At 43.6% G+C, this 22,442-nt stretch overlaps 1 long non-coding RNA gene across 2 annotated transcripts in view; it reads left to right on the top strand.

The window, feature by feature from the left end:
• LOC109280307 (uncharacterized) overlaps positions 1–22,442 on the top strand; it is a 39,839-nt gene that overhangs the window by 12,451 nt on the left and 4,946 nt on the right. The window contains exons 1-2 of one of the 2 annotated variants that reach the window (XR_002086587.2): positions 8,713–8,832; positions 16,081–16,310. This is a non-coding gene — a long non-coding RNA (uncharacterized LOC109280307). Of the gene's footprint in view, positions 1–8,712; positions 8,833–16,080; positions 16,311–22,442 lie in introns of those variants that run through there. The other variant, XR_009461718.1, reaches the window with a different exon arrangement.

The raw sequence follows: 22,442 nt of genomic DNA, 5'->3' as shown, positions 1-22,442 counted from the left end.
TTTACAAGTACTATCCTGCTGTGGAGTCAGTTAGTTTACCCCAGCCTAATAGGGGTGCATGTGTAGTCTACTAGTGTAGACTAATTAGTCTACTGTGCAGTAAATGTCTCATGTAGATGCAGCCAGTATGCCTTATAGACCTGTGCATGAGAAGGGCATTTCATATTTCAAGTGGGTGATCACTATGTTTAGTGAAGCCTGAAATTTGATTATCGTTATATTATTTTCATACTTATTGTAACTGGAAGCATGAATTTTGTTTTCAGTAATAACCGGTTCTTCTAAAAACTAGGTGTTGTCAGTCGCTCAATTTTCTGAGGCAGGAACTGATAGGTTGGTTGCATTGTGTGCAAAGTAGCAATTGTTGCTTCTAGATTGGCTCTTCATCATTTTTAGTGAGTTTCCTTCTGCAGTTGTGTAATGGGACTGGAATCATTGTCTGAATCAATGTGAAACTGTGAGCATTTTGGTTATGCTGCATGGACTGAGATTGTTTGCCGGCTCATGGTTTTGTTTTATTTTTAACTGCCTGTCAGTCAAAGAGATCCAAAGTTTTGTGGGCAGGTCAGAAATGGGTCAGATGCCTATCCACAGACAGTAGCATAAGCAGAAGATTCAGGAAAGCATTTCAGTGATACAGAATCTGTTGGATTATGGCAACCATGAATAGAATGTCATGTTACTGGAAGTGGAAATTTGGACAAACCATTAGGGAGGAGTATAAGAGTAAAATCAGGAAGTGTGAAGTGCAGTTGGAGTTTCACTAGCAAGGGACATGAAGGTAATAAGAAGGGTTTCTACAAGTGTGTCAGCAACAAGAGGAAGTTCAGGGAAACTGTGGGTCCCTTAGTGAATGGTGGAGGCAATCTAGTAGCAGATGATGCTGAAAAGGCTGAAGTACTCAATACCTTTTTCATCTCAGTCTTCACAAGCAAAGTTGGCTCCCAGACTACTGCACCTGGCAGCACAGTTTGGGGAGGAGGTAAGCAGACAAGAGTGGCAGAAGAACAGGTTAGGAATTAGTTGGAAAAGCTGGACATGTACAAGTCCATGGGGCCAGATACAATGCACCTGAGGGAGCTGGCCAATGTGACTGCAGAGCTGTTGGTCATTATCTTTTGAAAATTCATGGATACTGGGAAAGGTCCCTAATGATTGGAAAAAGGTAACATAGTTCCCATCTTTAATAAAAGGAGGAAGGAGGATCTAGGGACCTACAGACTGGTCAGCCCCACCTCAGTCCCTGGAACAATCATGGAGCATTCCTCAAAGAATCTGTTTCTAAGCACTTAGAAGAGAAGGTGATCAGGAGCAGTCAGCATGGATTCACCAGGGGCAAGTCATGCCTGACCAACCTGATTGCCTTCTAGGATGAGATGACTGGCTCTGTGGATGTGGGGAGAACAGTGAATATGATAGACGTTCACTGCAGCAAATATTTTGATATAGTCTCCCACAACATTCTTGCAAGCAAGTACAGGTTGGATGAATGGACTGTAAGGTGGATAGAAAGCTGGCTGTATTGTCAGGCTCAATGGGTAGTGATAAAGGCTCAGTGTCTAGTTGGCAGCTGATAGTGAGTGGAGTACCCCAGGGGTCAGTCCTGGGGCCGGTTTTGTTAACTATCTTCATCAATGACCTGGAAGATAGGATGGAGTTCACCCTGAATAAGTCTGCAGGTGACACCAAACTGTGGGGAGTAGTAGGTATGCTGGAGGGTAGGGTTAGGATTTGGGGAGACCTTGACAAATTGGAGTATTGGACCAAAAGAAACCTCACAAGGTTCAGTGAGGACATGTGTGAGGTCCTGCTCTTATGACAGAACAATCCCACGCACTAGTACAGGCCGGGGACCAACTGGCTCAGCAGCAGCTCTGCAGAAAAGGACCTGGGGGCTATAAGCTGAATATGAACCAACAGTGTGCCCTTGTTGCAAAGAAGGCTAATAGTATACTGGGCTGCATTAGTAGGAGCATTGCCAGAATACCAAGAGAAGTGATTCTTCCCCTCTCTTTGGCACTAGTGAGGCCAAATCTGGAGTACTGTGTTCAGTTTTGGCTTTCCTCCCCGCACTTAAGAAAGGATGTAGAAAAATTGGAGAGAGTCCAGTGGAAGGAAAATGGTTAGGGGGCTGGGGGACATGACTTCTGACGAGAGGCTGAGGGAACTGGGCTTATTTAGCCTAAAGAAGAGAAGACTGAAAGGGAATTTAATAGCAGCCTTCAACTACCTGAACAGGGGTTCGAAAGAGGACGGAGCCTGGACTGTTCTCAGCAGCGGCAGATGACAGAACAAGGAGCAATGATCTCAAGTTTTGGGAAAGGAAGTTTAAGTTGGATATTAGGAAAAAACATTTTCACAAGGAGGTTAGTAAAGCACTGGAGCAGGTCACCCAGGAGGTTGTGGAATCTTTATCCTTGCAGGTTTTTAAGACCCAGCTAGAGAAAGCCTTGGCTGGGATGAACTAGTTGGGGCTGGTCCTGCTTTGAGCAGGGGGTTGGATTAGATGACCTCCTGAGGTCCCTTCCAGCCCTCATTTTCTACAGTTCTATGAAAAATGCACAGTCAGATACATATCCCCTAGATGGCAGCAGAGTAGTATTAAATTGGTGAATTGGCACTGAATGGCACATGTTGCAAACAGGATTAAAATTTTGTCAGCCTTACCGCAGGCTTCAGAGTTTTCTCCTTTGTAATCCGTCAGGGAGAAAGCATTTGCACTTAAGCTCTCTCAATTTTTCTGTTAGGTTGAAGAAGAAGAATTGATCCGGACATTTTAAATATTCATGAGGATAAAATTGGTAATCAAATGTGCTTAAGTGTCAAATGCCACGTGACAAAAATCCCTCTTAAAAATACAGAAAATAGACTGTGATATATAATTTATTTGCTCAATGTGGTATCCAGCAATAGGGCAGTATTCTGTTAAATAGTTTATGAGTCTGCTGCTGGTGTTCATTATGCTCTATGCTTTATAAGTCACCAGAAGAAACAGAGAGCAGCAGTTCTTATGTAGTTAGGATTTGCTTACTTATCTGTATTTAGTCAATGGGGTTTATTGGGACCCATTTGTGCCTGTGTTTCCTTCATATTTATGATGTGCAAAGATCAAAAGAGACAATGCCCAGGGAGGTTGATCACAGCTCCTTGGTCACTTTACACCATGATGATACTCAAAAGCAGTCTTCAATCTAATTCAAAGCAGTCTCCAATCTAATTCAATAGCTTAATTAGGCTGGGGCTTCTTTTGATTTCCTGAGTGATTCAAAAGCCACATAAAAATAAATGAATTGTCTTAAACAATGATGTGGCTCAGTGTTTGCAAGTCTTCCATCTGGATGTGTCTTTGACTATGCTGGGGATCTCTTGTGCTTCTTGTGGGGAGCATAGCTGGAAGATCAGTGTAGATCTCTGCTTAGCAGTTGGACCATCTTGCTTAGTACATGTGCCACCAATGATCCAAGATCTGCATGGGCAGCCTTGTAGTTCCAGGTGGAAGTAAGGGTAAAGCAGTGTATCAGCTCTCATGAATTTCTCTCACACTTCTTGATGTTGTTCTTATGAAACTGAAGCCCCTGGATGCACATGATTAGGTGGCCTTCGCACCTTCCATTTAAAAGGTGGCTTCCTAGCTCCCTTGGTTGTGGAGACAAAGCTTCAGAACATGATATGAAAGGCTTAGAAACTAGAGGGTAGGTGGAGAGTACCCCAAATATGATATTGTGATGCGTAAAGTCTGACTTATGGTTTTTTGTTTTTTTAACTCTTGCAACTGTTAGTAATAGTAAAACCTTGATGATCTGGGACTTGTCAGCTTTTCTGTCCTATTTCTGCAGTTGTGATCAACAGAAATGTGTTGGGTACTCTCCCTTTGCTTTAAGTGAGGTGAGATGAAATTCTTCAGGATGCTTGTCTCTGAGGGGTCTACAGTGTCAGACCTCATTGCAACATGTGGATGGGTTGGGGGACAGTCATCCTTATTTTGGCTTATTGAAGATTGAAGGCCCTATACAATGAGGAAAAGCATCCCAGGAAGAACAGAGGCCTATCCTACTGGTAGGGGTATTTTATTGCGTGATATAATATAAGGATTCATATCCTTATGAAACTTGAACCATTATCTTACTCATGTTGGATGAGTGCCTCCAGTCACTGAGCTAATGGACAAAAAGGGGACTTACCCCATTGTTTCACAGCTCTAGTGGAGGATAAAGGGATTAGTGCAGGAACTGTAGTATTGCCAAAGAACCACTCCTGTTTTAAGGTGGGAGGCCTGGGGCCTCCAATGGCCTTTGGTTCCACATCACTTTGGGAAGATTCAGCTTACTCTGGGCTAGTTCTAAGACAACAGCTAAGGCCAGCTGTAGGATTCATTTGCCTCATCATATCTGTGACAGACAGACCTAGTTCAGATGCTGGTATCTGACTGAGGCATTCTATCATGGTTGTTTATGGTGGTGGTCGAATGCAATCATTATTTCAGGTTGCAGAGGCTGTTTATTGTCTATAGTAAGTGGTGATTTTATTTGTTTGTGTATTTTACCTTTAGCAAAATCAGCACTCACAGCAATGGTTTGGTGAGCTGATATAAATCAAAATAAAACTGGTATGAGTCAGGGCTATTGCCCATGCAAAGTGACTGTTCTCCAGCATGATTTTTTTTTTATTATGCCTTTTTAATACACCCACAGGTGGTAGTACATAATCTCTTGAATATGTGCAACCGAACACTGTAAACTTGCTCTTTTTTTTTTTTTTTTTTTAAAGAAAAGATGCCAAGGTACCAGTTTTATGTATGGAGACAGGTTTTCCACATTCATCCTAAAATATTGAGCAGGAAGATAATCCTTTGTATACTGTAGTTTTTGTTCAGCATATAGAATAAGTGCATACCTTTTTTTTTGATCTTTGCCATATTTACCTGTAAGCCATGGCTCTACCAGTTATAAAGATGGAAGGGAAACAGTTAGTGACCATTAATGGCTACTAAACAAAGCAATTAGTGACCATTAATGGAAGGGTTGCAGGTAGGACACTTCTCTTTATTCTCACCAACTGTCTTGCTGATCACTTGTGTAGAAGGGATAGGGGTGGGCAAATTATTTGTTCTTTTTTAATTTTTGTTTCTTTATGAAAAAATGTGGTTTCAAGCAATACTGTAATAGGGGTGGGGGTGGAGGGCAGGGGGTGAGTATAGCCCTGGGTGCTGAGTTGCAGGGGAGAAGGGGAAAGGATGAAAAATAGTAGCTGCTGAGCAGCTACTGTCACTGCTACATGCACTGCCACTGCTCAGGGCACAGAAGTGCCCATTTACACCTCTGATTTTGATTGACCTGAAACTATTCACAAGGCAAGGTCTCATTTGGCAATATGCCTGCAGCCAAGTGAAAAATGAAGGCAAATGTTAGCACGTTTGTTTAATGGCTCTGAAACAAATGGTTTTAACATATGGCTGTGGATTCACAAGAGGGCTGAAGTGCCCTCTGGGGGAGGAATAAATGTTGCTTGCTTTCCTGACAATTCAACATTTCAGTATTTATCTGGGATGGGGAAGACCAATACCTCCACCCAAGAGTGTAATGAATGGTGAGAAACTGGAACACCAGCCCCATATGTGCATTTAAGAGGTGGTACATGAATGGCAGTCACTGCTACTGCCGGTCCAGCTGCCACAACCAGCCTGGGCCCTGCTGCCATACCTGCTTTCTTGTCCACAAGGTCCCTTGTGACCCTAGCCCTTTGCTTTTACTGAAAATGTCCAAAAATGGAATGTCTTCTTTTAGCTGGAACGGAATGTTTTGTTTTAATGGGAGTGAAAACCTTAATTTTTTAAAAAAAAAAAATGCTTCTGTCATGGAACTGAGAAGTCAGTTCTTCACGGTCCTTTTTGAGTAGTGTTATGGGGCTGATTAAACTTTCTTCTCAAAGTGCAAGTACTAATGAAGACTTGGTGATTGCTGTATTTCATTTGTATACTGTTTTGTGATTCTGTGAATTTGGTGGAGCAGTGGAGGTTGTGATTATTGCTGCTTTAAACTTGCCACAAAAATCCAGACAGAAAAGAATCAGGAGGAAGATTGTAAGCAAAACCCTCCAGGAAATCGGGATGAGAGAAGCAGGAGCATTAGGAACAACACAGCTATCTTATTGTAGTACAGCTCCTTGTGCATTGTTGGAAGGGAGTGACTATCCCTGTATTTTTACTGTTGTCACATGACAGAGGGATAAATCTTCTGTCAAATGTAGATATTAAAAGCTACCAGAGTGGGAATGAATGCCATTTAGTCCTGCTTTTCTGCTGCTTATGCTAGTTGGCTTGATTGTTGTTAGCTTGGAGACTGTATATAGATCCCTTCTTTTTACTCCCCTATCCAGAGTTGTCTTAAACGATTTATTTTCATTTATGAGTGCAGCTCCATATTGGCAAGATCCATCTTTGCCTGGCAACAACAAGGAGGTTCATGTGCGTTAGTCTTATACCACTTGCTAAATCTTACTCAGTTGGAACAGTTGAATGTTCTGAATCCTCTTACCAGGATTTATTTGCATTAGCATCATTTGGCATTTCCATAAATGTTCTTGGGAATAAATCCTTGTTTGCCAATATCAGCTGGAGCTGGCCCTTTTTCAAGAGTACGTCCTTTGACATCAATGGAAGTTATGTACACCAGCAAGGTAAGTGCCCAGGTTTTATCTGGTATAAGTCATCATGAATATTATTATTATTTTTTTTTTTGTTGTTGTTGAATAGTCCCAGATTTGTTAGGAAACATGTGAGAACTGAGTAAGGAGTTTAAGATTTGACACGTTATTTGGAATGAATCCATAAACAAATCGGTACTGCAGATGGTTATGTATTCTCTTGCACTGTATTAGCATCTACAGTATAATTAATGTGTTCTGTATCCATTTAGGGCTCCATTTGCTAAATGGAATACAATTTAGAAACTGAAACAAATGGGAGACTTGTTAGCATTTTGGTGTAAAGGTAGGTGACTGGTAAAACAATTAAGAAGGAAAATGAATGGAATAAACAACTTAGAAATTGGCCATGATACAAAATACTCATGGAATTGCCTGCCGTAGATGCAGAGCAAATAGGCAGCATTGATTTCAGAGGCACTGATTATTTATTTATTTATTTATTTATTTATTTATTTTTTAAGGATGACACGTCAGTAGGTGGCAGTGTGCTCCCAGAAATGGGAAAGCCTGGCACTGCAGGTTTTCATGACAGGTGCCATCAAAACTCATCAGGATGATTTCAGAAGTGTCAAACTTCCTGAATGTGTCAGATTTTTTCTAAAACCCCAAATCAATGGGTTTTCATCACTCAAGATGACAGAGCTAATGCCAGGTAACTGGGTTTCTGTGCATGTCTCCAGATCCCCTGTGAGTCCTTGAAAACAGCATCCAAGAATTATAGGTCAGTTAGCATTTTCTGATGCTGCAGTTGTGCCTCTGAAAAACACTGCTTTCCAGGGGTACTTCGGAGAAATGAAGTTAGAGTGTGGATACAGTTGCACTTGTGACAAAGATTGATTCAATCTGCAGATTTTCCTTAGGGGGAAAGGCTGGCATTTTGGATTCCAGTGTCATCAGTACTCTTTCTTGTAGGGTTGTATCCTTTGTTAATATAGCCATCATCACAGCATCCAGGTGCTTTATTTGCTGTATTCAGAGCTCTGACCAGCGAAATTACTTTATTGCCCATTTTAAATTGCCATGAGATCTATTGCTGACAGGCAGACACCCACTGATCAAGGTGGGTTACTTGTTACTTCTTTGTACCCAGTCTGCAGATAAGAAGACTGTTATGGCCCCTACCTAAAATAACCTGGATATTTAGCTCAAACTGTAGACTCTATAGATTTTATCACAAGTCCCCAGCAGTTCAAATTCTCCCTGAAGGCAAATGTGTTGGCCGTCATTTTGCAGCAGGACCTCCATAAGATAATTTTTCTCTTCTGCACCAAACAATGGAGCCTGAGTGTCTCTCATCATGTCTGTCCACCCTGACCAAGCTGCCCAAATAACACCATCAAAGGCCTTATTTCTTGTCAACGTTCTTGGCCTGAGGCACAGCTGAGCTGTTTCAGTGCTCAGGGTAGAGGTGGAGGTGGGGAGGAAGGGGACTCATGCTAACTAGTTGAGAGTGGCTGGGGGCAGGGAGGGGAGAGGAGTCTTACCTGCCCGGCTCTCCTCACACTGTAGCAGTATGGGTTTGGCCTGGTGCTGTTGAAGGACAGGTGGTAAGCATGAGCTCCCTGGGTCCACTTCTAATGCCCTATTTGTGTCATCCCCCCCCCGGTACAGCATTGTGCCTCTTGGCAGGGGTGTCATTCCACTCCTCTCCCCCTTCAGATACACTACTGGACATGGGGCTGTGCCTGCCAGGCTCCTACAGCCAGGTGGCACAGGGCTGCCCCTGACATGGTAAAGACTCTTGAGGGGAAGGGGCCATACTGGCTTCCCCTCTAAGTTGGCACCTGGGGCAGGTGCCCTGCTCCCCCACCCTGTTACACTACTGTTCTTGTAGTGGCCTCTCCTCTATCCTTCAGTTCTGCTCACACAGTAGTAATAATCAGTACTTCCCAAGCTCAACTTTCAACATAGTAGTTTGCAAACAGCTTAACTAAGCTTCTGTATTCTTCACAAAGGAATGTACATAGAGGCAGGAATTGTTTCATCAAGCTCATTCCTTCAGTGCAATGCAGCTGGCTCAGGAGCGGAACATGGGGGCTGCTGCCGGTAGCACTGACACTGTCCGGTAGCCTGAGAGGATAGGAAGTGAATCAGAGTGCCGTCTATAGCTGAAAATGCAGAGAAAAGGTAGGTAGTCAAAATGCAATGAGCTATGATGGAATGTGGCCAGTACACCAGAGGTAACGCCTAGTTTCTTCTGGAGGTCGCATTGAGATTCTTAATAGTCTCAAGTAGTCGTGACCTCTATTTTATGCCTGATTTATAAGATGCCACCTCCATGTTGGTTTGGTACTGACTTGAAGAAAGAGAGGTTCTGCCCACTGAATCAAACAGAATTTCCCAAAGCACTGATCATCCTTGTATATCCAAGTTAAGTGCTCAGTGCTGTCAATGATAGAAGATATGGGATGAAATTTTCTAAAGATTCGGAGTGATTGGAGTTCTGTTGTTTTAAATGGGGATGGGTGCCTACCCTAGCTGCTTGTGAAAGTCCCACTAAGTGTAAATCTGTATCTTTGGGGCCCCAAGTGCCTTCATTAATGCAGCTGTTTGGTACTCGGGAATCTTCCAGGGGGAAAAAATAGATGCTTTAAAAAAAATTCCTACCATTTATATTAAATATATCCAATCTTTGCTCAACCCCAACCTTTTAATGATGAGGTTAAGATGGTCTGGCTCTAAGCCACCCCACTTCAGAAGAGGGAGATGTGAGGAACATTTAAATTTTTTCTTCCTTTGGGGCTAAGAGTGCTGTCTTTACAGTGTTTTCAGCTCGTGAAGGGTCTGAAGCAAAGATTGAGACTGGTAAAGGTTTTGTTTTACTGTTACATAGCCTGTTTCTTCTAGGTAACTAGCCAGGTTATGTTGTATGCATTGTACTCTTAAGCAGTAGGATTCTGAAGTGGGGCCTTTTGTTTGTGTGACAACCCAGGCACAAACTGCAAAGCTATTACCCATAGACAGTGAGGGTTTCACCTCTGTCCCCAGTTCTGTGGAAATGAAGGGAAGCATTTTGCTATTAATGCATTTCCAACCATATTTAGCATGAATAATAATGATCTCATTAAGGTTTGACAAACCTGTTTTTTACATGGGGCAATTTGAATTTCCATAGATAAATTGAATGTTAGCCTTTGAGTAAGTACAAATTTGTAGATAATTAAAATCAGGATTAGTGAGAAAAGAGGTGAGAAATGAGGGTCAGATGCAAACCTCTTGGGGTCAAGCATCATCACTTTTGCTCTCCTGTTACTGCTGGTCAGAACAAAGTTTCCGGTATACTGAAAAACTATGAGTCACTCTTGAACATGGTCAGATTTTAACGAAGTAATAAGTTTTGTAACATGCCTTTATATCTATTTTGGCCAAAAGAATATACTGAGCTCTCTGAAAACTTCAGACTGGTGCCTAAGATGGACTTTGGCATTCATCTTGGAAAGTTTGACTGTGGGCATTTTGATGTAATGGAGTATGTGCACTTTTATAGCTTTGCTCAAGGTAGTATTTGAGCTGCTACCCTTTGCTGTCACACTTCACTGTCTACCTTTGGCTTATATTGCCTTCTGGCAGACTCTTTGTATGGATAAAGAACAAGTTAGGTTAAACTCAGACCTGCTAAAATGAAAACCTTATTCATAGAATGAGGAACGTTCTTCAAGGAGTGTATTGTAGGCCTTGTTGGAAGAGTAGGGTTAAATGAGGAAAGCCCCCCTGAAGAGACAGTATGAGAGATTGATGGTGGCTGCATCTGTAAAGCAGAAGCAGCTGTTAGAATTAACTAGGAAGGCCTGAAAAACAGCTGGGAAGAATTAGGGAGGCTGAGAGTAGTGATGATAAGCCATGTCCATCTAGTCTCTTAGTACCAGACAGGTTAGCAGAACGACACCAACAAGGTACATTTATAATATACTAGGATTTTGAAAATACAGCTAGTGTAGGTGCCAGATTTTTCCTAATCATAGGAATATGCTTGGTATGTGATCACTATTCTGCTTACTAACTAATCTTGTGATCAGGGAATGCATCTATGCAGCTAAATATTCATCAGCTAATGACTGGGCTGATGATATATTCTGTATATAAAAGAAGGATAATTCTGATAAACTTTGGATCTATGGAACCTTATACCTATTCCCTCTGTTGGCTAGCCTATTCACCTGATGGACAGTGAGTAAAGCTAACCTGGCTGTGCCTTCTGCATGTACTTACTCAAACCATGTTGCAGTAGGAACTGATAGTCACAACACCTGTGAGCAGTTTACAGACTCTCATTATTCCCGTGATTCAGGGGAGAGGTCTACTATTTAGATGCTGCTGATTGCTTTCTACTTTTATAAGCCCACATAAGGTGCATCCCCATGAGTGGAATCATGCGTTTCCCCAGGGACAAGTAGTAGTGGCTTGTGCTGCTGCTACGTGTCCCCACAGAACGCCTGTGCCATGCACGTTTTGGTGTGTGGCATGTTACCCCAGGTGGGGTGAGGGAGGCTGGGGCCAGCAACTGTGCTGTCTTCAGAAGTCTTACCTGGGGTCTTTGGGGCATCTGGGAATTGCAGCTGCTGTACTCCTGCAGCAGGGAGCTTGGCCAGCAGGCAGAGCTTGGCTCTGTCCAGCCAGGCTCTGGTTTTGGGTGGCACTGCTGCTGCCACATGCGCCAGCCCACATTTTTTACGTGTGGGTTTTTTTGACCCTGGGATCTCCTGGGGTCAACCTCCCCCACCCTGCACTGCAAAGCAGCAGTGCGGGGAACACCTACATGTACAGCGTGTGTGGTATGTGGCATTACAGGTGGGTCTGCAGCATCACATACCACACATCTGCACTATTCTGGATGCACCCATAGTGGCTAGATTTGACCCTAGAAGGTCCTTCATTTAAAAAACTCAGCATATTTTTAGTAAAAAGAAATCTTTTAATCAGAGAAGTCTGTTCATGTAATGAGAAAATGGAAGGAATACTTCAACAGGGGAATTTATTTTAAAGCATTGATACTGTACAGGGGAGGCAGAACTTCAAAAGGAGTGAATCTGAATCAAGTTAAGGTACACTTTCCTGATTAAAAGGGGCCCTGGATAGCAGCACATCAGGTCCTCTGTTGCTTGCAAGTTAAGAGGCTTGAGTGGAACTGAGAACAAATGCAGTATAATGGAAGTTTTTTGGAATGATCATCCATAGATCTTATGGTTGAGGTGTAAACTAGCAAAGTAGATTACTGGCTGGGTAACAGAGCCAGGAATGGAACCCAGATCTTGAGGCCCCCATCTAATGTTCCACCTCAGTGGGCTACATGATCAGTGGGCTATGCTTGGTATGTGATCACTATTCTGCTTACTAACTAATCTTGTGATCAGGGAATGCATCTATGCAGCTAAATATTCGTCAGCTAATGACTGGGCTGATGATATATCCTGTATATAAAAGATGGATAATTCTGATAAACTTTGGATCAATGCAACCTTATACCTATTCCCTCTGTTGGCTAGCCTATTCATCTGATGGACAGTGAGTAAAGCTAACCTGGCTGTGCCTGCTGCATGTACTTACTTAAACCATGTTGCAGTAGGAACTGGCAGTCACAACACCTGAGATCTAAAAAGACTGGGCATGAACAGACTTTTCTTAATTTCTCAGCAAAATATAAGGCCAAATCCAGGCTTCAACCTTTGTGTTTAGGATGCACATGCAACTGAGGCACATGAGCTGCACCTAGTGATCACTGAGGCATAGAGATGTCGTAGGCATGTCATCTGTAGTATAGGCTGTAGGGAAAGGGGCTTTAGAGGACCCATTGTGGTGCTTCTGTACCAGTGGACCAGTTGCCAATGCAGGAGGAAGCCTTGGGGGTCTTTTTAAGCCTGTTTGTTGTGAGTGACAGAGCAACTGTGATAGACAGTTGTGATAGACTGGGATCTGGGGATTCACCCAATAGCTCAGAAAAACTGTTGAGCAGCAGTAGGGAACAATTCTGTATGAGCTCCTGGAGGAAGAAGAGAGAGGATCTGAGATTCCCCGCTCCCTCCCCCGCCACCTTCCTCCCTCGTCCCCGTCCTGTCGGTAATATCAATGATTCTGTGGTGACAATCTCATTCCAGTGCTATTTGAAGGAGCTGAACCTTGATTTCCATTAATTAATTCTTGACAGGAAAAATAATAGATGGAAGGTGCATTTTGTCACTGTGGTAACTCAGAATGGATTGAAGATAATTGGTGGCAGGGAGGGAGAAGAATGTGCAGTTCATTCCCAAATACTCATGATTCCTCTGTGCCATGCATCAGAGAGGAAAGTCTGCCCAGACAAGGGATAAAGCAGTGCAAAGAGGAATCCTAGCCAGGAAAATGTGGAATGGAGTTATGCCAAGAGACCAGTTCTATCCTTGCACTGGTTCAAGGGCTTTCTGTTGTTCCTGGGTCCCTATATCCCAGCCTGGGACAATCCCAGGGGTTGCCTCACTGTGTCTCCTTTGAGGATGGCCAGAGCCCCTTTGAGGCTGGTGCCCTGCCCCAGCTGTACCACCTCTTGTCCTGATCTGCTGCTTCCTGCCCTGTCAGAAAGCACCGCCTGTGCCAAGTGGAAATGAATAGTAATGGGTAGGGTGGGATCTGTGTGGCCACAAGAGAGGCTATTAATTCCACCACAAAGATTTTGCAGAACCATAGATGTGGCTGGCATATACCTGGGGTATTTGTCGGGTGGGAAGGGGAAGGACAAGGAGGGGTTGCCAGGACAGAAGCATACTGTGGTTGCTTTGTATAGTGCTCTGTTGGTGAACTGGTGAATATCATCCTAGATAAACATAAGGTTTATTCCTTCTCATCATGTCCTGTTCCTGTCCCACAGAAAGTACAGTGCTTGTATGCCTGAGGACCTAACAGGACCTCTGCTACCATGGACTGAGAGTTAGGAGGACAAGTCTTGTAAATGTACAAGGGGGCAGGTCTTTTTGCTGATGCCCAGATGGCCCCCAAATCTGAGGCCAGTTCCAAGGTTTCATTCCCTGGATGCTTCCATGAGGAACAAACCCCTCTTACATCAGGCAGTCAGCAGTGCCAGCCAAACCTTTCTGGTAGGTGCTCCATAAATTAGTGCCACCCTCCCCAAGAGACACTCTGATCCTCTTCCCCTGCCTGATCTACTGTTCTGTTTTCTGCTTTGTGCCCTATCTGTTGCTCTACCGCCTGCCATACCCAGAGGTTGCCTGTGCCAGTTGTGGCGTGGCATGCCATCCTTGCTCTAGATACTCTATGAGTTTGTTCTCTGAGTTTTCTGAGCCTTTTGCCTTTTTATCATGAGTATTTACATGCTGGGGCAGGTGAACATATTTACTATAGTAGAAAAATAACTAAGCAGAGTTAGCTGACTTATGCGTTCGGTTTTATTAGAGATTATCTGCCAGATACTGGCCCTTAAAATGGAGATAAAATGAAGCCTGGACATAAATGAGTAAGGGAAGATGCTTACTTTTCATAGCTTGTCTAGCATTGTAGTGCATTGTGGTGTTTACGGCAGTGCATACTTCTGAGTTATAAGAAGACAATAGTTAAAAACTAAAGACATTTCCTAGCAGTGATATAGTTTGCAATAACTTCAGCATGGCCAAAGTTCCCTGCAAATAAAGAAAAGGTTGAGTCCTATGAATTTACTTTTTATTATTTGAAAATTGCTGCTGCAATTGTTATAAATGCTTGGGAAGCAAGAGTAGAACATTATTAGAAACTTGTGCCCTGAGGCATATCTTACATAGTATTACCAGCAGGAAAGGAGAGGTTGGGGGGTGTGTGTGTGTGTGTGTGAAGAACTTGCTAAAAGAGCAAGGACTGAAAAAAAACCCTTTTCGATAAGTAATGTGCCACTAAACCCACAACTTAGTGCATTTTACAGTCATAATTTGCAAAGCATTAAAGAAAATGCAGATTATCTTCAGGGCATTTTTGGCACATAGGCATTCAAAGTAATTCTGTTTCTGGAAGTGTAGCCTCATGTGCATAGATGACTATATAATCATGTAGCCTGGCAACCGAGTGAGTGAATGCTTTCCCATCTTTTCCTCCAGATAAGTGAGTGATTAGGACAGCTTCCAAAGGAGCATCAGAGAAGGCATTGGATAATGGCTGACCTGAGGTGTGGTGGTTAGTGTTGTTCTGGGAAGTCAGGGACATTCAGGCTCAAACTCCCTCTGGCCTACAGCCCAGGGCCTCCAGTTTTCCCGAGGAGAACCCTAGCCATGGAGTTATGGGGGAAAAGTGGGAAGAAGGACACACCAACCTAACCCTTTTTTGTTTCTCAGTCCAAATCCAGTAGTCGTGGATTTTGATTGACTCCATTTGCAGGTATTTAAGGCTGGTGCATGTCCCAGGAGGTGCATGGCTGCTACTACATATTTTTACTCTGCATGACTAACTACATTGCACACAATGGACAGGGCAATTTGTCCAGGAACAGAATTCCTCTGGGTGCGTAAGGGTGACAAGGGTGTGTAGAGGCTGACAAAATGGCCACTTGGATGATAGCGAAGACGCATGCCAGTAATGACTGCCTTAGAATTCTTTTAGGTATTTGTGTGGAAGGAAAAAATAGGTTGAAAAAGGGAGACAGAGGCACTGACAAAGGAGAGGAAAGGGAAAAAAAGCAGAGGAGTGGAGGCAAGTTGATACAGTTTTTAAAGACCTTTCCAAAGCATTCTCAGGATCCTGTGTTTTTGCTTAGTTGTTTCCAATCTTGTAGCTTCTGTGGCTGTTGAAGCCTAATCAGTATCTCAGTGGGGGATCATGGATTTACTCTCAGCTTCTGGTCAGCCAATATTCAGACAGGAGACCAGAGTACTGTATGCAGTAAGGTTCTTCATTCTTAATCTGCCAGGGGCTCTTTTTCACAAAAAAAGCTTCCCTACCATCCAACCTGCATTGAGCCAGGAGTGAATTTTTAACTTGCAGGCTGACCAGAACTCCAGTCCATTTCCATATGTTCTCTATTTTTAAATGGGGACAGCAGGGAGACACTATTTATTGGTGAATTTAGGACATATTGCTCATCTGAAATACTGTAATGCCAGGCTGGATGCTGCCCAGACAGCTGTTCCAGGAAAGGGTCAGGTGAATTCCTATCTAGTTCTAATGGGCAACAATGCCTCAAATGTCCTTTCCTTTCATAATCTGGCATTTCCAATTCTAATAAGGCAGAAAAAAACAATTATCTATTTACTTGAATACTTTTGTACTCCAAAAAGACTCAGAAACGGGTGAAGGTTTTGTGGGAAGGTTGTTAATTTCCTATATCCATCCATTTGCCAGGATTTAATTGCAAGCCTTGAAGGTGCAACCTGAGGATTGGTAAAGGTGCCAATATCTGTGTCACATCATGACTATTTTGTCTTGCAGGATGCATGCAAAAGATGGAGCAGCTTTCCCTTCTCTTCGGTACTCTCAGCCTCTGAACCACTTTCCTGTGCTCCCTTTGCATGCAGTTGTTGTAGCAAGGATGTGAAAAAGATGTTGCAGATCCTTTCGGTTTTTAAAGTAGGGGGGAAGAGAATCCCCAAAACAGCAAATCCTGCATATATTCGAGGCTTCTTGGATTCAGTTCACAAATTCTCTTTGGATAAACCTAAGTGAGTTCAATATTTGTGGAATAGGGGAAGGAAACTGGAAACATTTGCTCATTGCTGATTTATACAGACGATATTCTTAATAGTGTGATATTTTGATTCCTGCTTCCCAGTCCCCTCAATCCCTTCATATATTGCCAAGATGGCTCTCTCAGTGTGGCAGCTGTACCATCTGCCTCAAATATTATTCCAGTCCTCACTGTTTCAGGATAAATTTCATAAAGTGTATTGCACATACACACATTTAATTGAACAAATGTGAAGCCTCTCTGGTTAAGAAAGCTTTGCAAACGACAAGCAGTGTCCAATTTCCATTCAAATAGTTACTCCGGGGCTTTAAAATATATGTGAATTCATCTAACAGAGAGGCTGATCGTGTATTTGAGGCAGATGGCTTGGTTCTGTGAAGAAAAAAATGTAAGTGGCTTTTACTATAAATCTTTTTTTGGCATAGGGCTGACATAATAAAGATGTGAGTATTACTGAGAATGCTCTTTAATAATTATTCCACCTTATGTTTTCCCTCAAGAATATGGTTAACTGACTAGAAAAATCTATTCAGAGTTTTTATGTTTAACCATAATAAACAGCATAGAAATGTCCCTTTCTGGTAAAAAAAGTGAAGAGCGGACTGGATACTAAATGTAAAGAGTCCTCTAACAAACAACATCAGCCTTTTGTCAGACTCCTATGTCTATCTCTGACAGTCTTCCCTGAAGATGTAGTGGTAACCAGAATTCACTTTTTCTTACCACCTTATATCTACCTAAATAATAGCCCCATACTGAAACTTCTCTTGTTCCTGGAAACTAACTGTCCACTTGTCCCTTATTTTCAGGTTACTAGCTAAATCACTCTACATGTGGTTGACAGAGAGGGAAGCAGTAGTGGAATATGTAGTAGAGCTCTGAGTAAGAGTTGAGCAAAGAACTGAATGATATAAATGAACCAAGACATGACAGGAAGTCTGCATAAATGAAGTCTTTCCTGTGTCACAGTGAGGGTAGTGGAGTTCTACAATAGTTATAAGCATTTGTTTATTAATATCAAGAGAGTGAAAAGCTAGTGGTAATTTCAGAACTTTCTATTAAAGTTTGTGCTGAATAACAGTGACTAGATCTGGCTACAACTGTGGAGCTATGCACCCTGAATTATTTTCTGGAAGCTTGTGCATGGATCCAAACAATACAGCTCAAGTCTGCTATGAACCTTATTAGTGGACAAAAGGATAAATGCCACTCCCAGAATATTTTTATAATGTACCTGATGTATGAGATGAAAATACTTGCAGATAATGCATACATCATATAGACTCACCTATTACCCACTGCTCTGAGACCTCTGCGATTAATTTCTTACTGCAAGAGGACTTAATATGAACAGTTAAAAAATTATGCCAATAGGATTCAGCTGCATGTCTGGGCAAGTACCGGTTAGGCATGGTTCAGTTCTCACTAGCCAAGAACCTCAGCAGTTATTTGTCACACTCTTGATCACATAACTGTTAAAAAGGAAAACTGCCCTGAGCACAGAAATTACAGTCCCTGAAAAAGGGTTGGCTTGCTAAAGCATTGCGAACTGATCCAAATAAACTTCATGGTGTAAGCCTGAAATTTGCGGGTGTTCCTAGCAGAGATCAAGATCTGCAAACGCCTATTTAGATTAAACCAAAAACATCCTTTTTAGCTTTTGAGATTTGTATTTTATGGCTTGAGCCAGTCTTCAACCTGTGCACCCACCGTAGGCTTAGTACAGATGGTCAAAATGCCCAAGGAAAAATCAATCCAACTAATGAGATTTTTCTGTAAGAGGCCTAGGTTAGATTAATAGCAAGCTAACCTTGGGGGTGTGGGGAGCACACAGGCTACCTGACCTGGCTGAAGCCAGCAGGTTGGGGTTACTCCTGCACACTTCCCAGCATGCCCTGTGGGCTCCCTGCGCTGCAGGAGACTGCTGAGCACAGTGGAGCACATGGGCTACCCCTGATTGGCTGCCAGGCTTGGGCAAATATGCCCTGCCCACTTGACATGTCACCATAGACCTTCCCCTATGCCTAGCCCTAAACTTCAAGAAAAGCCCCAGAGGAACTACCCTCCAATGTGAATTGCACATGCCTCTGCATCTGAGCCTGCCTGTATCCTGCCATGGTGTCCAGCCACCTGTGTCCAAACAGGGAGATTCAGGAGCTGTGGCATGTCCTGCTTGTCACCCTGCATAATTCTCACTGGGGGCTTTGAGACATTATGTGCACCCATTTGGACATGATGCGGCAACTGGTCACCATGGCATGTGGTGTGTGCCCCAAGCCAGCAGACAGACATCCCACATGGGGCTACCCACCATACCCTGTGCCTGCCAAGTGTCTTGGACTGAACCACTGACTTTCACATAGCTGATGAGGATGAGGCTACCCAGGACTCCATGGATGCCAAGTTGCTCCACCTTCTAGACCATCAAGTAGTGGTTCTGGGCTTGCACTGCTAGCAGTGAGTGGTGAAAACAGATCTTCCTGGACACCTGGGGGGAAAAAAAAAACAGTGGGTCCAGACATTCTTTATGCACCAGGCCACCTTCATGGACATTGTCACCCAACTGACTCATAAAATCATAGAAAATGAGGTTTAGAAGGGAACTCAGGAGGTTAGCTAGTCCAACCCCCTGCTCAAAGCAGGACCATTCCCAAGTAGATCACCCCAGCCAAGGGGTTGTCTAGCTGGGTCTTAAAAACCTCCAAAGATGGAGAGTCCGCAATCTCTCTGGATAACCTGTCCCACTGCTTTACTACCCTCCTAGTGAGAAGGTTCTTCCTAATATCTAACCTAAACTTCCTATGCTGCAATTTGAGACAATTGTTCCTTGTTCTGTCATCTGTCACCACTGAGAACAGTCCAGCTCCATCCTCTTTGGAACCCCCTTCAGGTAGTTGAAGGCTGCTATTAAATCCCCTCTCAGTCTTCTCTTCTCTAAACTAAATAAGCCCAATTCACTCAGCCTCTCCTCAGAAGTCATGCCCCCCAGCCCACTCACCATTTTTATTGCTCTCCATTGGACTCTCTCAAATTTGTCCACATCCATTCTGTAGTGGGAGGCCCAAAACTGAACACGGTATTCCAGGTGTGTCCTTACCAGTGTTGAATAGAGGGGAATAATTGCTTCCCTTCATCTGCTGGGAATATTCCTACCAATGCAGCCCAATATGCTGTTAGCCTGGCAATAAGGGCACACTGTTGATTTTATATTCAGCTTATTGTCTAGTGTAACCCCCAGGTGCATGGGGTGTTTGGGGAGAGACCTCTCAACCCTGACAGTGCTTTACCATGAACCTACCATAGACCAAGTAGAATAAGCCATTGATCAGCTTGCTTGTGGTAAAGCCCCAGGTTCGGATTGCATACTGGCTGAAGTTATTAAGTGCAGGAAATGTGTCCTCCTCTTCCATCTGCATGAATTAATATGTATGTGTTGGAAGCAAGGTGAAGTTCCTCAAGGCATGAAGGATGCAAGCATTGTCACTGTACAAAAACAAAGGTGATACAAGCGACTGCAATAACTATCGGGGTATATCCTTCTCCCACTCTACATCATTGGGAGAAGCTGTTCATCAAAGTCGTCTTGCTAAGACCGCAGACCCTTGTAGACAGAGCCTGCCCTGAGTCTCAGTGTGGTTTCAGATGTGGTAGATCCACAATGGAGATGATATTCTCCTTGAGACACCTACAAGAAAAGTGCCATGAACAAAGGAAATCTTTGTACATAGCATTTATCGATCTCACCAACGCTTTTGATCTTGTCAACAGAGATGTTTTGTTTTGAATCCTGAAGAAGACTGGCTGGCCTCCTAAGCTCCTGAGCATCATTAAGTCTTTTCAGTTCGGTATGTGTGGAATGGTGCAATGTGGGTCATATTTGGAAGAATTTGAAATCAAGAGTGATGTCAAACAGGGCTGTGTCCTAGCTCTGATGCTTTTTTGGGATTTTCTTCACTGTCCTACTCAAATATGCATTCAGTGGCTGTTCAGAAGGAGTATACATTCAGACAAAATCCAATGGGAAACTGTTTAACCTTGTTAGTCTCAAAGTGAAAACAAAAACCCAAGAAGTTCTTGTCCATGAAATACTTTTTGCCAATGACGCAGCAATTGTTAGTCATTCAGAAGCAGGACTGCAATGTCTCATGGATAGACTTTCTTGTGCTTGTGAGGATTTCATTCGGACCATTAGCCTAAAGACAGTAGTCATAGGTCAACAAGTTGACTGACTTCCCAAAGTTAGAATAAATTATGAAAGCCTGGAAGTGGTTGAAGCAATCAGGGCTTGTGGACAGAGGTGATATCTTTTATTAGATCAACAAAATTTTTGCAAAAAAATGTCTTTAATCGCAAGCTTTTGGGCGCAAACGCCCTTCATCAGGCAACAGGGAAAAGATTGTAAAAGTTCTCCTGGGTAGAAATGAAAGGTCGTATTTCATAGGATTTCACAGAGGAGTCAATAGATGGAAAAACCCTCTGTTTTTTTCAAACTGGATACCTGGAGGTGGTTGAAAAATTCACTTACCTGGGCTCCACCATCTTGCAAAATCTTGGCTTGGAAGCTTAAATTAATGCTCACATTGGAAAAGCAAGCAACACCATGGCTAAACTTCAAAAGAGTTTGGAAAAACAGAGCACCTGCTCTGTCGAAAAAGGTGTCTATCTACAGCACTTGCTTATTTAGCTCTCTATTGTATGGCAATGAAACATGGACTCGTTATGCCAAGGAAGAAAGAAAACTGAACAGTTTCCAACTTTGATGTCTTCACTGTATCTTGGGCATAACATGACATGATAACATCTCTAACTTTGCTGTTATGGAAGAGGCCAATATACCCAGTATGTTTTTGCTCCTGAGACAGAGACACTTTCATTGTTTAGGTCATGTAAACCATATGAGTGATGGGCAAATCTGCAAGGACATACTATATGGTGATCCGGCCACTGGCAAACATCAACTTGGATGGCCCAGACTCTTTTGTTGGTGTCTGTAAGAAAAACCTGTGTGAGCTGCACATTGATGGCCAACACTGGGAATCAATTGCTTCAGACCATTGCAAGTGGAAAACCACTGTGAAGCAGGGTCTATATTGCTTCAAGATGGAGAGGGTCAATGATGAGCTAGAGAAAAGGCATGCAAGACAAAACAGTACTCAGCATGCCAGTGCAATCTCAACCAAGTTTGTATGTGCAACTTTCCGGAGGATTTGCCTGATGTGCATTGGACTTCTCAGCAACTTAAGAAACTGTGGTGGTGCCCAGTAACCTACCAAAGGTGCGATCCCCATGGTCTCCTGAGACTGATGGCTGCTAATGATGATGATGAAAGACCACCTGTAACAGGGGGCCTTCTTGGGGCCGCTTTCCCTGCGGCCCGCCCACCTGTTTCTGGGCTTACCGCCCACCTTCTTGCCCGCCACGCCTTGTTGTTAATTAATTAGTTCACTGATGTAATTAAGCAGGAAGCTGCCCATTTCCTGCCCCATTGCTAGAATGATTGCTAGGGGGCGCTATCTGCAGCTCCATTCCTCCCCTACACTGCAGCCCAAGCCTCGCAGAAGGCATCTAGATGTTTTCATTATCACTGGCCCCCACTCCGGGCCCCAGAATCCTTCTAATTGAACCCTGTCTGGATTCCTCTCCTCAGGCGGTCTCATCCACCTTCATACCGGGCAACATAGCTCCCTGAACCGCTTCCCCTTTGGGTGTGGTCCCCCCAGGACCTTGGTCTACTAGCCCTAGCCCACCTCCAGGCCAGCCAGAACCCCAGGCGTGCAGCTTTTGGGTGTCCCTTGCAGTGGGCCCCTGGCCCTTTGACCCTGCTGGTCCTGGCCCCAGCATGGGCCAGTCAGGGGAAATTCAAACAGGCCTGAGTCTATGGCCTTTTCTCTCTCTCCAGGGGTCCACCCTCCAGGCCCTCCAAACAAGGGGTAACCCACCCGGTTGTGGGGGCTAGGGGTTAAGTCACCCTGACCCACCTTTCACCGGGGTGGTAACTGGCCTGCCAGTTCCTGGGGGCTCCTGTGCCACTGTGAGACCCACCAGGGCACCCACTCCCTGCATGGGGCAGGTTTAGCTCATACCTAGAACCAGGAGCCTCCTGTCC

The sequence above is a fragment of the Alligator mississippiensis genome, chromosome 1 (assembly GCF_030867095.1).
Source record: "Alligator mississippiensis isolate rAllMis1 chromosome 1, rAllMis1, whole genome shotgun sequence".
Taxonomy (NCBI): Eukaryota; Metazoa; Chordata; order Crocodylia; family Alligatoridae; genus Alligator; species Alligator mississippiensis.
This window is presented reverse-complemented; position numbering and strand designations above follow the sequence as displayed.